General features: G+C 42.9%; 1 protein-coding gene across 4 annotated transcripts in view; it reads right to left on the bottom strand.

Moving 5' to 3' along the window:
• NHSL1 (NHS like 1) overlaps window positions 1–12,992 on the bottom strand; it is a 254,240-nt gene that overhangs the window by 143,560 nt on the left and 97,688 nt on the right. The gene's annotated exons all lie outside the window — the stretch shown is intronic.

Raw genomic sequence — 12,992 nt, 5'->3', positions numbered from 1 at the left:
TTTATATTTTTCTTTTTAAAAAAAGACTACTACAAAGAGAAAGCACAATTAAAATCCCACCTCTAACTCTGGAAACATTTGTTTCAGGTTGCCTCATTTTCCTAAAAATAAATGACTAATCCCATAAATCAGACTTGTCAAATTCAAAATTGCCAAGGATCTGAATTTGGACTATTCCTACTCCATCTGCAGTCTATCATGCTTCAGCTGTTACTGGATTACAATGTGCATCCAGACACTAGAACTACCCAAGTTGCAAAACAGAATTGTCACTCTCTGGGCAAGACAGATGCCCCCACAAAAATGTTAACATCACCAATAACAGGAAAAAACGTCACCATCAGGAAGTCCACATGGGTATATTTAAAGTCACGACATTCATTTAAAAATCACACTTCAGTCTGAAATTACATCATCTACTGTTGTGAAGAGTAACACAATCCTATTGTAGCTGAAATATTAGAGACAAATATTTTCCCTATATTTTCTGTTTACTTTGTATATTTGATAGCACTTTATATCTAATCAGTTTCACTAGAGACATTTTTCTCTGTTTTGTGTGTTTTTTTCCACAAAACTATAGAGGAAAAATAGCATTCTAAAAATAGAAAAATTTGATTATAAAACTAGAAAATTGGGTGTATGGCCTTGGAGGAGGTGTATTGAAACTAATTTACTCTTCCCCCATTCCCCCCCTCCTTTTTTTTTTTTTTTTTTTTTTTACGTGACTGCATTTCCAATTGAAAATATGCCTGGTGAAGGAGAACCACAGTGATTGCTGATAATATCTCAGATAGCTAAATATTTACTACACAAGTAAACCAAAAAGTAGGTCCCTGTCCTGCAAACAGTTATGCCTATAAGTAACTTTAAGTTCAGCAGGACTTCTCAAGTGTGTAATGAAACTACTCTCATATGTAAGTACAGGACTGGGGCCTTCATTTTCAAGAAAGTTTTTGAAAACATCCATCACCTGTTTCATTATTTCACAAATGTACAAAGTAACATCCACAGCCATAAACAACACGCTTTCAAAGACTTCTTGTTTTCTTAATCACGAACAACAAAAAGTATTCACAGATATGAAATGTTATCCAAGCACATAATGAAGTTACTTGTATATACCTGAACTTATTCACTTTCTAGGATTTTCCTGGGAGGGAAAATGGTGTTTTATAGACCCAAAAGTTGACCAGCCTTAAAATGATTGTAATCCAGTGAGCAATATCCCTCGAATTCTAAAAGTATATTTAAAAGTACACCACTGTTTCCAAAAATATGAAACAAAGATTGCTACTACTTTGGCTTTTATATTATATTCTCTTTTTCTTATTCAGATATCCTTTCATAGGAGGAAGAACAGGAGCACTTGTGGCACCTTAGAGACTAACAAATTTATTTGAGAATAAACTTTCGTGGGCTAGAGCCCACTTCTTCGGATGCTGTAGCCCACGAAAGCTTATGCTCAAATAAATTTGTTAGGCCTTGGCTACACTGGAGAGTTGCAGCGCGGGTGGTGGCTTTACAGCGCTGCAACTCACTCACTGTCCACACTTGCAAGGCACATACAGCACTGTATCTCCCTAGCTACAGCACTGGCTGTACTCCACCTCGGCCTGGGAAATAACGACTGCAGCGCTGGTGATGCAGCACTGCTCCGCCAGTGTGGCCACCAAAAGCGCTGTAATTGGCCTCCAGAGGTATTCGGAGATATCCCAGAATGCCTGTTCAGCTACTCTGCTCATCAGTCCGAACTCTACTGCCCTGGCCTCAAGCGACCCGCCCTTTAAATGCCCCGGGAATTTTAAAAATCCCCTTCCTGTTTGCTCAGCCAGGTGTGGAGTGCAATCAGTGACTCTTTCCAGGTGACCATGCCTCCACGCGCCAAACGAGCCCCGGCATGGAGCAATGGTGAGTTGCTGGACCTCATCAGTGTTTGGGGGGAGGAAGCTGTGCAGTCCCAGCTGCGCTCCAGCCGTAGGAATTACGATACCTATGGGCACATATCAAGGGCCACGCTGGAAAGGGACCATGACTGGGACGCGCTGCAGTGCAGGGTTAAAGTGAAGGAGCTGCTGAGTGCCTATTGCAAAGCCTGCGAGGAAAACCGCTGCTCCGGCGCTGCCCCCACGACCTGCCGTTTTTACAAAAAGCTGGACGCGATACTTGGGGGTGACCCCACTGCCAATCCAAAGACCACGATGGATACTTCAGAGGGAGGAGAGAGGAGGAGGAAACAGAGTGAGGGTACTAGGGTGGGGGGAGACACCCTGGAGTCCCTGGAGGAATCAGCCAGGAGCTCTTCTCAAGCCAGGAGGAAGGTAGCCAGTCGCAGCAGCTGGTACTTGGTGGAGGACAAACAGAGGAGTGGGTTCCCGGTAAGCAGCTTTTATTTTCACGATGGAAATTTTTTGGGAGAGGAGGGAGGGTTAGGGCTGCATGCATGCATGTCTAGATGTGGAATATCGTAGGCAATGACCTTGCACAAGTTTATTGGGAGAGCCACTGTGGTCGTTGTCCCAGTCATGCTAACGCGTCCATGCCACTGTGCCGCAAGTGGTGTGGGGACCATTGCAAAACACAGGCAAGCTGCATAGGGGCCAGAGCGGAATCCACATTGCTGTAGAAGACCCTCCTGCTCTTCCCAGGTGACCTGCAGCAGCGAGATATCTTCCAGGATCAACTCCTATGGAAAATGTTAGGAGAGTGTTCAGTGTAGGTGCCCCCTGCAGCTGTTTGCTTTCCCCAACGCACAGAAACCCCGAGGACATTACAGCCCTGAAGCAATCAGTCCCCCTTACTCACCATTTCAGGGCTCCTGTGGGTTATGTGCACTCTCTTTGGTATGGGAAAATTATGCTATGTGGGAATAACTGTCTGATATAAACAATGCTGTCTGATATAACAATGCTGCCTCTGTTAAGTGTTGCCTTTTTTGCCTCTCCACAAGCAACTCTGAGATCTCGGCTGCCAATGTTATCAACAGCTCAAAGACTCCAAAACCTCCGGAAGAAGTCGCAAAAAAGCAAAGAAGACACGCTACTAGCAGTTATGGATCACTCTGTCACAGAGAATCAAAAAGTGCAGGACTGGAGGGGGAGGGAAAGGGAAAGCAGGATCTGCCAGAAAAACGCAGCAGCCAGGAAGAAAAGCACAAAGCAGCTGATAAGCATCCTGGCACGCCAAGCGGACTCTATACAGTCACTTGTAGCCATGCAGGCAGATCACTACCGCGCTGCCCCCACCCCCCATCCCAAAGCTCTTTCCCTTGTGCCCCAATGTCAGCTAAAAACCCCCTTCCCCAGCATCCAGGTTCTTACCACCACCAGCTGCCCCCGACACCCGTACGTTCACCAACCAGCCCTGAGAACTACGACCCTTACCCTCTGCACTCAACCCCCATCATCATGCAGTATAGGCATCCTGAAGTGCAGCAGTCATTGCACAGCACTCCAGACAGGACACATTCAAACTTGTGACTGTACAGTTCCCCACCCCACCCCCCTGCTCTTTTAGGTCCCCAAAATGTTGTGTTTCTGTCAATAAAGTTATTTTCTTTTCAATAAATGAATTATTGACTTTGAAAACAGTCTTTATTATTGCAGAAAGTCAAAGATACCTTAGCCCAGGAAAGAAACAGGCACTGCAAATCAGCTTAGGAAACACTGCATTTCACTCCTGTGCAAGGCACCAAATATTACTGTTGGTTTTCAGCCTCACATTCCTCCCTCAAGGCATCCCTAATCCTTGCAGCCCTGTGCTGGGCCTCTCTAGTAGCCCTGCTCTCGGGCTGTGCAAATTCAGCCTCCAGGCGTTGAACCTCAGAGGTTCATGCCTGACTGAATCTTTCACCCTTCCCTTCACAAATATTATGGAGGGTACAGCACGCGGATATAACTGCGGAGATACTGCTTTCCCCCAAGTCTAGCTTCCCATACAGAGATTGCCAGTGCCCCTTTAAACGGCCAAAAGCACACTCCACAGTCATTCGGCACCAGCTCAGCCTGTAGATGAACCGGTCCTTGCTCCTGTCAAGCTTCCTTGTATACGGTTTCATGAGCCAAGGCGTTAACGGGTAAGCGGGATCTCCAAGGATCACAATGGGCATTTTGACGTTCCCTACTGTGATCTTCTGGTCTGGGGAAAAAAGTCCCTGCCTGCAGCTTCCTGAACAGGCCAGTGTTCCGAAAGATGCGTGCATCATGCATCTTTCTAGGCCAGCCTGTGTTAATGTCAATGAAACGCCCACGGTGATCCACAAGTGCCTGGAGAACCATAGAGAAATACCCCTTCCGATTAACGTACTCGGATGCTAGGTGTGGTGGTGCTAGAATAGGAATATGCGTCCCATCTATCGCCCCTCCACAGTTAGGGAAATCCATTTGCGCAAAGCCATCCAGAATGTCCTGCACATTCCCCAGAGTCACAGTTCTTCTTAGCAGAATGCGATTAATGGCCCTGCACACTTGCATCAACACGATACCAACGGTCGACTTTCCCATTCCAAACTGGTTCCCGACCGATTGGAAGCTGTCTGGAGTTGCCAGCTTCCAGATTGCAATAGCCACCGCTTCTCCACCGGCAGGGTAGCTCTCAATCTCGTGTCCTTGCGCTGCAGGGTGCAGGCGAGCTCCTCACACAGTCCCATGAAAGTGGCTTTTCTCATCCAAAAGTTCTGCAGCCACTGCTCGTCATCCCAGTCTTCCATGACGATGTGATGCCACCACTCAGTGCTTGTTTCCCGGCCCAAAAACGGCGTTCCACGGTGCTGAGCATTTCTGTGATTGCCAGAAGCAATTTAATGTCATATGCATCAGGCGACTCGCTATCATCGTCGGACTCCTCATCACTTTGGATCTTAAGGAATAGCTCAACTGCCAAACGTGATGTGCCAGCGAGACTTGTCAGCAGTTCGGGCTCCATTTCCCACAGAAATCGCGCTGCACAGAAACCGTTGAGAGAGTCAAGATGGCGCCAAACGTGACGGAAAAAACAGGGATTGCTGGGATGTGAAGCAATGCATCACGGGGTGTTGGGACAGGAAGCAGAATGACCCGCCCCCTCCGCCCCCTTCCCACAACCCACGGCGCCAAAATGGGACGAGGTGCTCTGTGGGATAGCTGCCCACAATGCACCACTCCCAACAACGCTGCAAATGCTGCAAATGTGACCACACTCCCGCGCTTTCCCTACACAGCTGTACAAAGACAGCTTTAACTCCCAGCACTGCACATCTGCAAGTGTAGCCAAATCTTTAGTTTCTAAGGTGCCACAAGTACTCTTGTTCTTTTTGCGGATACAGACTAACACAGCTGCTACTCTGAAACCTTTCATACAAGGATGATCTATCCAGTTGCCTCTATTTTTAACACTGCTCCATTGTTTCACTGGTTAAACTAGCACCTTAAACCATCTCCGACAAAGATCCAATGTGTTCCCTCCACAGTGCACTTGATCACCAGGAGCCTAGTGAATAGAAATGTGTCAGCCTTACTTGTAAGAAGGTTTGGCAGAATTAGATTTTTAATTGATAAATGTCAGGAAACATTAGTTTCTTCATACACATACAAACCAACAAACAAATATTCCCATCAATGATAACAGAAATGTAGAGTTAGGCAAAGAAAAATGGTGCTTGAGAACATATTAGAGTTTGATGGAAATACATTTACACCTCTACCTCGATATAACACTGTCCTCAGGAGCCAAAAAATCTTACTGCGTTATAGGTGAAACTGCATTGTATCGAACTTGCTTTGATCTGCCAGAGTGCGCAGCCCCCCTGGAGCACTGCTTTACCGCATTTTATCAGAATTCTTGTTATATCGGGTCGTGTTATATCGGGGTAGAGGTGTACTTCGTACATTTTTATATATGATGCTGACAGTTAGTATTTATAAAACTTTAACCTTTTGAATCTCAAAATCTACTATCACTAAATAACTATTGTCTGCCACACATAATTTCCCACAACTGTGAATATTTGAATTAATAAAAACAAACATTTTAAAATGCTTAAAACACTTGTGGCAACACTTGAAAGTTGAAATTGGTTTCTATATGCATCTAGACTTTTTTGAAAATTACCCAAAAGCACCATCTCACCGGTAAGTGGCACCCAATTATATATACTAAAAATTTAATCTGAAATCAGATGCCAAATCTCAATCATTTATTTAACTGAAGCTCACCAGAAGTAGAATCCTAAATTAATATTAATTTTTCAAAGTTATTTACACCTCTGCATTTGCACTGATCTCACTTTGCTATTATTGGAAAGAAAAGAAGGAACTAATACTGTGGAGACTGAGTTTATTGCAAACCAGAATTGTCAAGTATTTACGGTTATCTTTTGTTTGACTTGTTAAGGGGGCACAGAAAGGGCAAAATCTTCTATGACTTGCTGTCAAGGAAGGAATCTGTTGCCAACTTTTCCAAACGTGTTCAGGAATTCCTTAGCCACAGAAGCGGTACAAAGAGGAAGGACAAAAGACAAAGGATTTACTATGAGAACAACTATACTAAAATAGTTAATGAAGGGTTTCTGATGCAGGATAGGGAGACGCAAAGAGGTGGGGGGAGAAAAATGTTTTGTTTTCTTTAGGAAAGAAATCACCATAATGGAAGTGGTTCAGAAAAACAAAAAAGATTATCCAGGGATATCAAGACACTGCTGTAAAACTTTTTTTAAATTTAAAATCATTACTTGGCAAGAACTTCAGTATCAAATTACATCTGATTAATTGACACAACTGAACTGTATTAGTGATGCTTACAACTTTACTCCAACCCGGGGAAGCTAAAGATCCAACCAGCGAACCAAATTCAGTGATGAATAAGGTTGCACGGTCATGCGAGGTCTATCATGGAGGTCATGGATTCCGTGACTTTCCAGGATCTCCTGGACTTCTGCAGCTTCAGTGGCCAGTGCGGCCGTGGGGCCTGCCACACCAGCTGCTGCTCGAGGGGCCCCTGGGACCACCACTGCTTGGGCGGCCCGGGAACCACTCCAGAGGCTGTTGGAGCAGTGGTCCCCAGGGCCCCCCAGAGCAGCTAACATTTACTCAGCGGTATTTATAGTAAAAGTCATGGACAGGTCATGGGCCGTGGCCGGTCCATGACTTTTACTAAAAATACCCATGACTAAATCTTAGCCTTAGTGATGAATCCTGGTCACGTGCCACCTGAGGTATGTTGCACAAATGCCAAGAAGAGGACCACCTGTTCTCAGAGGCAAAAACCTTCATCACATTTATTTATACTTAAATAGTACTTTCCATCAGAAATCAATGGGTTCCTATTTCAGGGTAACTGGGTATTTTGCTATAATAAAATAATGATAACATAGTGCTGACAATAATGGCACTAAAATGGAAAATAGGGATGTCAGGATCAAGTACGGCAGGGAAAACATGGAATTATTCTGCTACCGTTTTATTTACTGTCTAGAAGGCAAATCACATTTAAAAGGGCCAGGTGCATGAAAAGGGAAGTGTTCCTGGCAGGATCAAGTTACTTTGTTTACATTTAAGAAAAAAATACCAAAACCACACATTCTAATAACTAGAATTTAACTTAGTCAGACCACCTGTGTTCAAAAAGAACAGAAAACTTCCCTGAGATGCACATTAATATGAATGGTGGACACATACTGCGGTAAAATGACACACTGAAAAAACCCATGGCTGACATACAAAACAAAAACAAAAAGCTTGTTTCCCTTCTGGACTAAAGACGACAAGTGAACGAGAGCAATAGAAGATGATACCCAGTTACTGAGACATAGCTTTCCGATGGCAATTAATGTTCACTCGGCAGTCCAGAAACAATTAGCCACAATATTTTTTAGCATTGTACAGGGTTTTAGCCATGTGGCTCTCTAATGATTTGGAACCACGGGACTCAGACCCTACACAACTTCTTAAAAGTTCAAAACAAAACATTTCTACGTAGGCCTTGTCCTCACTGAGATATGAAACCATGTTAGCCCCCTTACCATGTGTGGAGTAGAACAAGGCAGTGAATCTCAACTTTTATATACTTTTGTAATTAGTTTCAGAATTCCCCTGCCATCCTCCTCCCACCCAACACACTCCAATCTAGCCATAAAAAAAGGTTATGAACTTTCTGTACCTGTGTGACTCGCCAGGTTGATAAGCCATGGAATATGAAACAACTCAACCAAAACCCAGCCTTCAGTGTGCAGAATGATCATGCTGAAAGGGGAGGCAAAGGGGGTTTTCTATTTCTATTTTGACACAATTAGTCTGATACATTTGTTGCCTTTCTTACAAACCTAAGCAAAATGAAGTTTGCCTGTATTTCTTATCAGCACTACAACCTACAGGATATGCTGGACTCATGTCTAAGTTAGCCAGAGGAAGTCAGATGGAAGGAGTCAAACTAAATTGTGTTATCACCTGCTGAACAAAAGAGGATAGATGCCCCTCTGTAAGAGCAGGCAACTGGAATCACATTTACTGTTTCATTTCCTGCTCCACTACTGAATCTCTCTGTGTCACGTTTGGCAAGTCATTTGACTTCTCTGTGCCTCATTTTCACACATCTGTAAAACAGGGATAGTAATATTTATCCTACGGGGTAGGGTGGTACGGCTGAATTAAGGTTATCTGAAGCAGTTGGAGATCTTTGGATGAGAGATGCTATGCATATTCTAAAATGTGACTCAAGTCCTGATTTTATGTCAGTAGCACTGGTAAAATAAATAAGGCCCTTGGTTTTCAGTGAAAACAAATTTTTATGGAAAAAATCCAAGGTTTTACAAAAGGTATTATTCATTTTTTTCTGATTTTCACCCTACTTTTGTATTATTCAAATACAAAAATTTACTTGTTTTATTAGGAAAATACAATACCTTGCATGAGATATATATATTATAATACATTAGCCTGTATATATATGCAAAGATGCCTGTTGAAGTAAGGCTATGTATTAGTCTAGAAGAAACACAATAAACAAACAGGCATTCACACAAGGTCTGAAGTGTGTGTGCATCTGAACGTATTGATGAATCTCAGGCCCACCACGTATACATTTCAAGCTGTTAGCAGCTAACAGTTTAAAGATCTAATATACTAAAATGGGAAGAAATGAAAATCTATATCAGAATACATTTCAGAACACAAGGAAGTATTTGAAAATTAAAAAAAAAAAACCTAGGAGAAAAGGATGCAGTTGAGGATGTGCTGCAAATGGTGTGACCCAATTATTAAATGTAAATATTTATAGGCTAATAGTTCTAAGTCTACAACAGTAAACTGTTTAATCCCCAAATAAAACTTTTCATTCAAATAGAGATCTATTTCTTAAACTCAGAGGTTGCATTGTGTTTTGAATTCTGTTTTAGTTCTGCAGCAAACCACACTGATGAACAGAATTCAAAGCATTAATCTACTAAATACTTTTTGCCCGTGTTTCCATCGATGAAAACACACCCTGATATTTACCCAGAAAAATTATTAATATTTTTGCACTGATTTTCACCTGTTTTTGTGGTAATAAACACTGATAAATTCATGGGGAATATTAAATAAAATAAAAACTGAAAACAAAAGGATGGAGATATATCTCTCCATCCCTTCACTTTCAGTTTTTATTTTATATATATTCACCTATCAGTTAAAGCCAGAACACTAGTTTTCTCCAGCTTGTCTGTTTAAGAGCTGCTATTTGAAAAGTGGAAAATCCAAAAAAGCAGGACAAAAACACCAAGGTTTTGATGCTAGCCTTTAAAAACTACTGAGGCTGGGTGGGTCAGAGGAAAAACTCAGAGCCACACAGGAAGTTTTGGGCAGGAGAGGGGAAGGGACTGACATGTTTCATAACAAAGGGGCCAGGTTAGCTGCAGGACCAACCAACATCAAAGCAAGCTGACTTCGGGGTGAGAGAAGACAATGCTTGGGAAAGTCAAGCCATGCACTGCAGAAGAAGGACCCTGTCCACCCCCTTGTCCTGCAGAGGATTCTGACCCTGGCCCAAAGAATGTTCAGAAGTTGTGAGGAAACGGGGGCAGGGATGCATGTAGGTTTATTATTTTATACAGATTTGTGTATTTCTCATGCTAAGCAAAGAGCAATGGTGTTAGGATCATGTGCAATCTCTGTTTGCATGTGCTATGAATTACACCTATCCCATGCCCTAAAGAGTTAAACGGTAGACTCAGAACACACCCAAAACTGGAGCTCTGGGAGAGATTGTGTTTAAGGTGTGGGAGCACCTGAGGGATCAGCACTGGTACTAGGGAGCAGGTAGTTCTGGACTGTGGGGTCTAAGCTCTCAGCAGGGGGTGCTAGAGGATCTGTACCCTAGGAGGAGCCTAGAGACCACAACACAGGGGAAGAGTCTGGACTCTGATCAGACTACAGAGGCTTAAAAGACACAGGATCCAGCAATCAGTTCCCTTACAGCAGTCTGGGAGTGCCCTGACAGAGACACAATAGCCTGGTGGTTGGGGCACTCACCAAGGATGTGGGAAACCCAGATTCAAGTCCCTTTGCCAAATCAGACAGACCAGGTACTTGATCCTGGATAACCCATATCCCTTACCATCAGATTACTGGCTATTCTGGGGTTTCAGGCACTCTCTCAGCTCCACCCCCATCCCCATTCTTCAGCTGATTTCACCACAATAGGGGAAACAAGGAAACAATACATAAAAGGCTGTGGAAACCACAGCTCTGTACCTGCACATTTCAGATCTCAAAAGACAACATAAAACTATAATATTCATTAGATGTATAATATAAAGCCACCATTCCCTATCCACCCTTTAGCACAATGTCCCAAATAAAAACAAAAGGGCTAGGAAGATAAGAGAATTTACACAACAAACATACAGGCAGGGGAAAGTGTGATGGTCTGTATATGAAGAGATAAGTCTGCAGGGATATACCAGAAATGATCTGTTGTTTATATCAGTGGGCGGTTCTCGGGGGATGGTCAGCAGGTGCAGTTAATCAAGCAAAGTACATTACTAAGACTGGCTGTGTTGTCTTCCAGCAGAGGAACAAGGTTTATATTAGTAATAATTAAATCAGACCTGCCAATTTGCAAGCACAGCTCCTTACACCATGGCTAATGGACATGCTACATAATGTGTGCAGGAAATGGGGTTTTAACAGGGAAGTGGCAGAAGAGTGTACTTCCTCACACCTTTATTACAGGGAACGAGTGTTTCTCATGATTTCACCTCATGCACTGGGAGAATTGTGACCATTTTATCCAACAGCTCACTTTCCTCACTCACTCTCCCTCTCACCATGCTACTGTGTTTGGCCTCAGCAACTTCTGAGTATCTTCCCTATAAGCTGCCCTCTCGTTCTCAACATCTTCATCATTTTGAGCATACAGGCAAGTACACTTAATTCATGACTCTTTGCTCCCTCTCCTATGCTACAGGCTGATCAGGAGAGCAGTGCCTGAGGAAACCATCTGCTCCACAGAGGTAAAGTGCCAAAATGGAGGCCGCTGTGGCATATGTAGGAGAAATATTGAGAAGATTTGAGAGAGTACATTCTAATTAAGTTTTGCTGGTACAGAAAGTATTCCATCTGCTTGTGTTTTCAAAAGACTATGCCTAGGCTGACAATTTAACTCCACTATATACCACAAGCATGTACTCTATATATTTCAAAGGGTCAGGTTTTGTTCGTGGGGATTTTTTGTTTTTGTTCTGTTTGGGGTTTTTTGGGTGGGGGTTAATATGTTTCAGTACATAAGGGATTTTCTGTCCTGCAGCGACAGTAACCATTCCACAGTTAAGGTTACAACTGAGTTCCCATCTGAACTCCAATTTTGCTCCTTTCCCTCAATAAAAACCATAAAGATGTATTAGCCTCCAAATTGGTTGTTTAGGTCTACCACAATTCAAGTGAATTGAGCCATGGATTCCTGAATTACGAGCAGCCTAAAAATAGAAGGGTTCACCAGAGTTCAATAAGGCTTCTATAGTAGGTTGTTTTTTGAGGTTGTTTTTTGTTTTTTTGTTTCTGTTTTTTGAGATTCTGTAGCAAAAACCAGAAAGCAGAGAGCAAATTTAGTAGACAGACCTTAATTTACAAATGGTTTGACAGAAGCTCCTGCCTTTTTGATAGTCTGTTGTCTTCTTTCAACTAGTTACAACATTCTTGTAAGGTTCTTTATCCTTGTTACCAATATGTACTCTTAACCTTAGCTTCACCTTCATTTTCATTTGTCCGCATAACTAATACATGTATCCCTTCGAGCTCATCCACACACACTCCCAATGGTGCAGCCAGAATACCTGGGCTACAAGCCCTCCAAGAATGAAGGCAGGCATCTCCTCAGTTACAGGAGACTCAATCAAGTAAACTAACCAACTGCAGATGGTCAGCAAACATTGGTGTAAAAACAGAATTCTGTTTTACTTTATCAGCTGGTGGAAGCTGTAACAGAGTCTACCTGATTGACTATACAGCACTGGGGCAAACAAAAACTCAGTATGATACCTATCTGAAACGCATACAACCATTTACAAAATAAAGTTAGCAGCAGTAGGACTGTCAAAGACAGTGACTCTGTCCCTCTGCTGAAACAGCATTTTCAACCTAAGGACCACAAAAGTGAAAATAAGAAACAGAGAAAAGGAACAAATCTGGAGAACAAGGAAAAAATGCAAACTCTATGCTCAGGAGCCATCTATGAGCAATGCAATTAAAAATTATTTTTAAGGATTAAAACCTATATTGAAGTCACAGTATTATGTTCATTCTCTCATTATAACAAAAAGCAAACAAATGATAGTAACAGCACTGCTGTTGGAACCATGCCAATCCAACCACCTATGGCCACAATTTTGTTTACAACATTTTGTGTGTGCACTTAAGAAATTAGACCAGGAATGGGCATTTGGCCGTTCACACGTTTTAATCCAGCCCTCAAACTCCCGCCAGCAAGCAGGGTCTGGGGCTTGCCCCAGCGGGGTCAGGGGTTGGCCCCACTCCGCGCATGCC

The sequence above is a fragment of the Gopherus flavomarginatus genome, chromosome 4 (genome assembly GCF_025201925.1).
Source record: "Gopherus flavomarginatus isolate rGopFla2 chromosome 4, rGopFla2.mat.asm, whole genome shotgun sequence".
Lineage (NCBI taxonomy): Eukaryota > Metazoa > Chordata > Testudines > Testudinidae > Gopherus > Gopherus flavomarginatus.
This window is presented reverse-complemented; position numbering and strand designations above follow the sequence as displayed.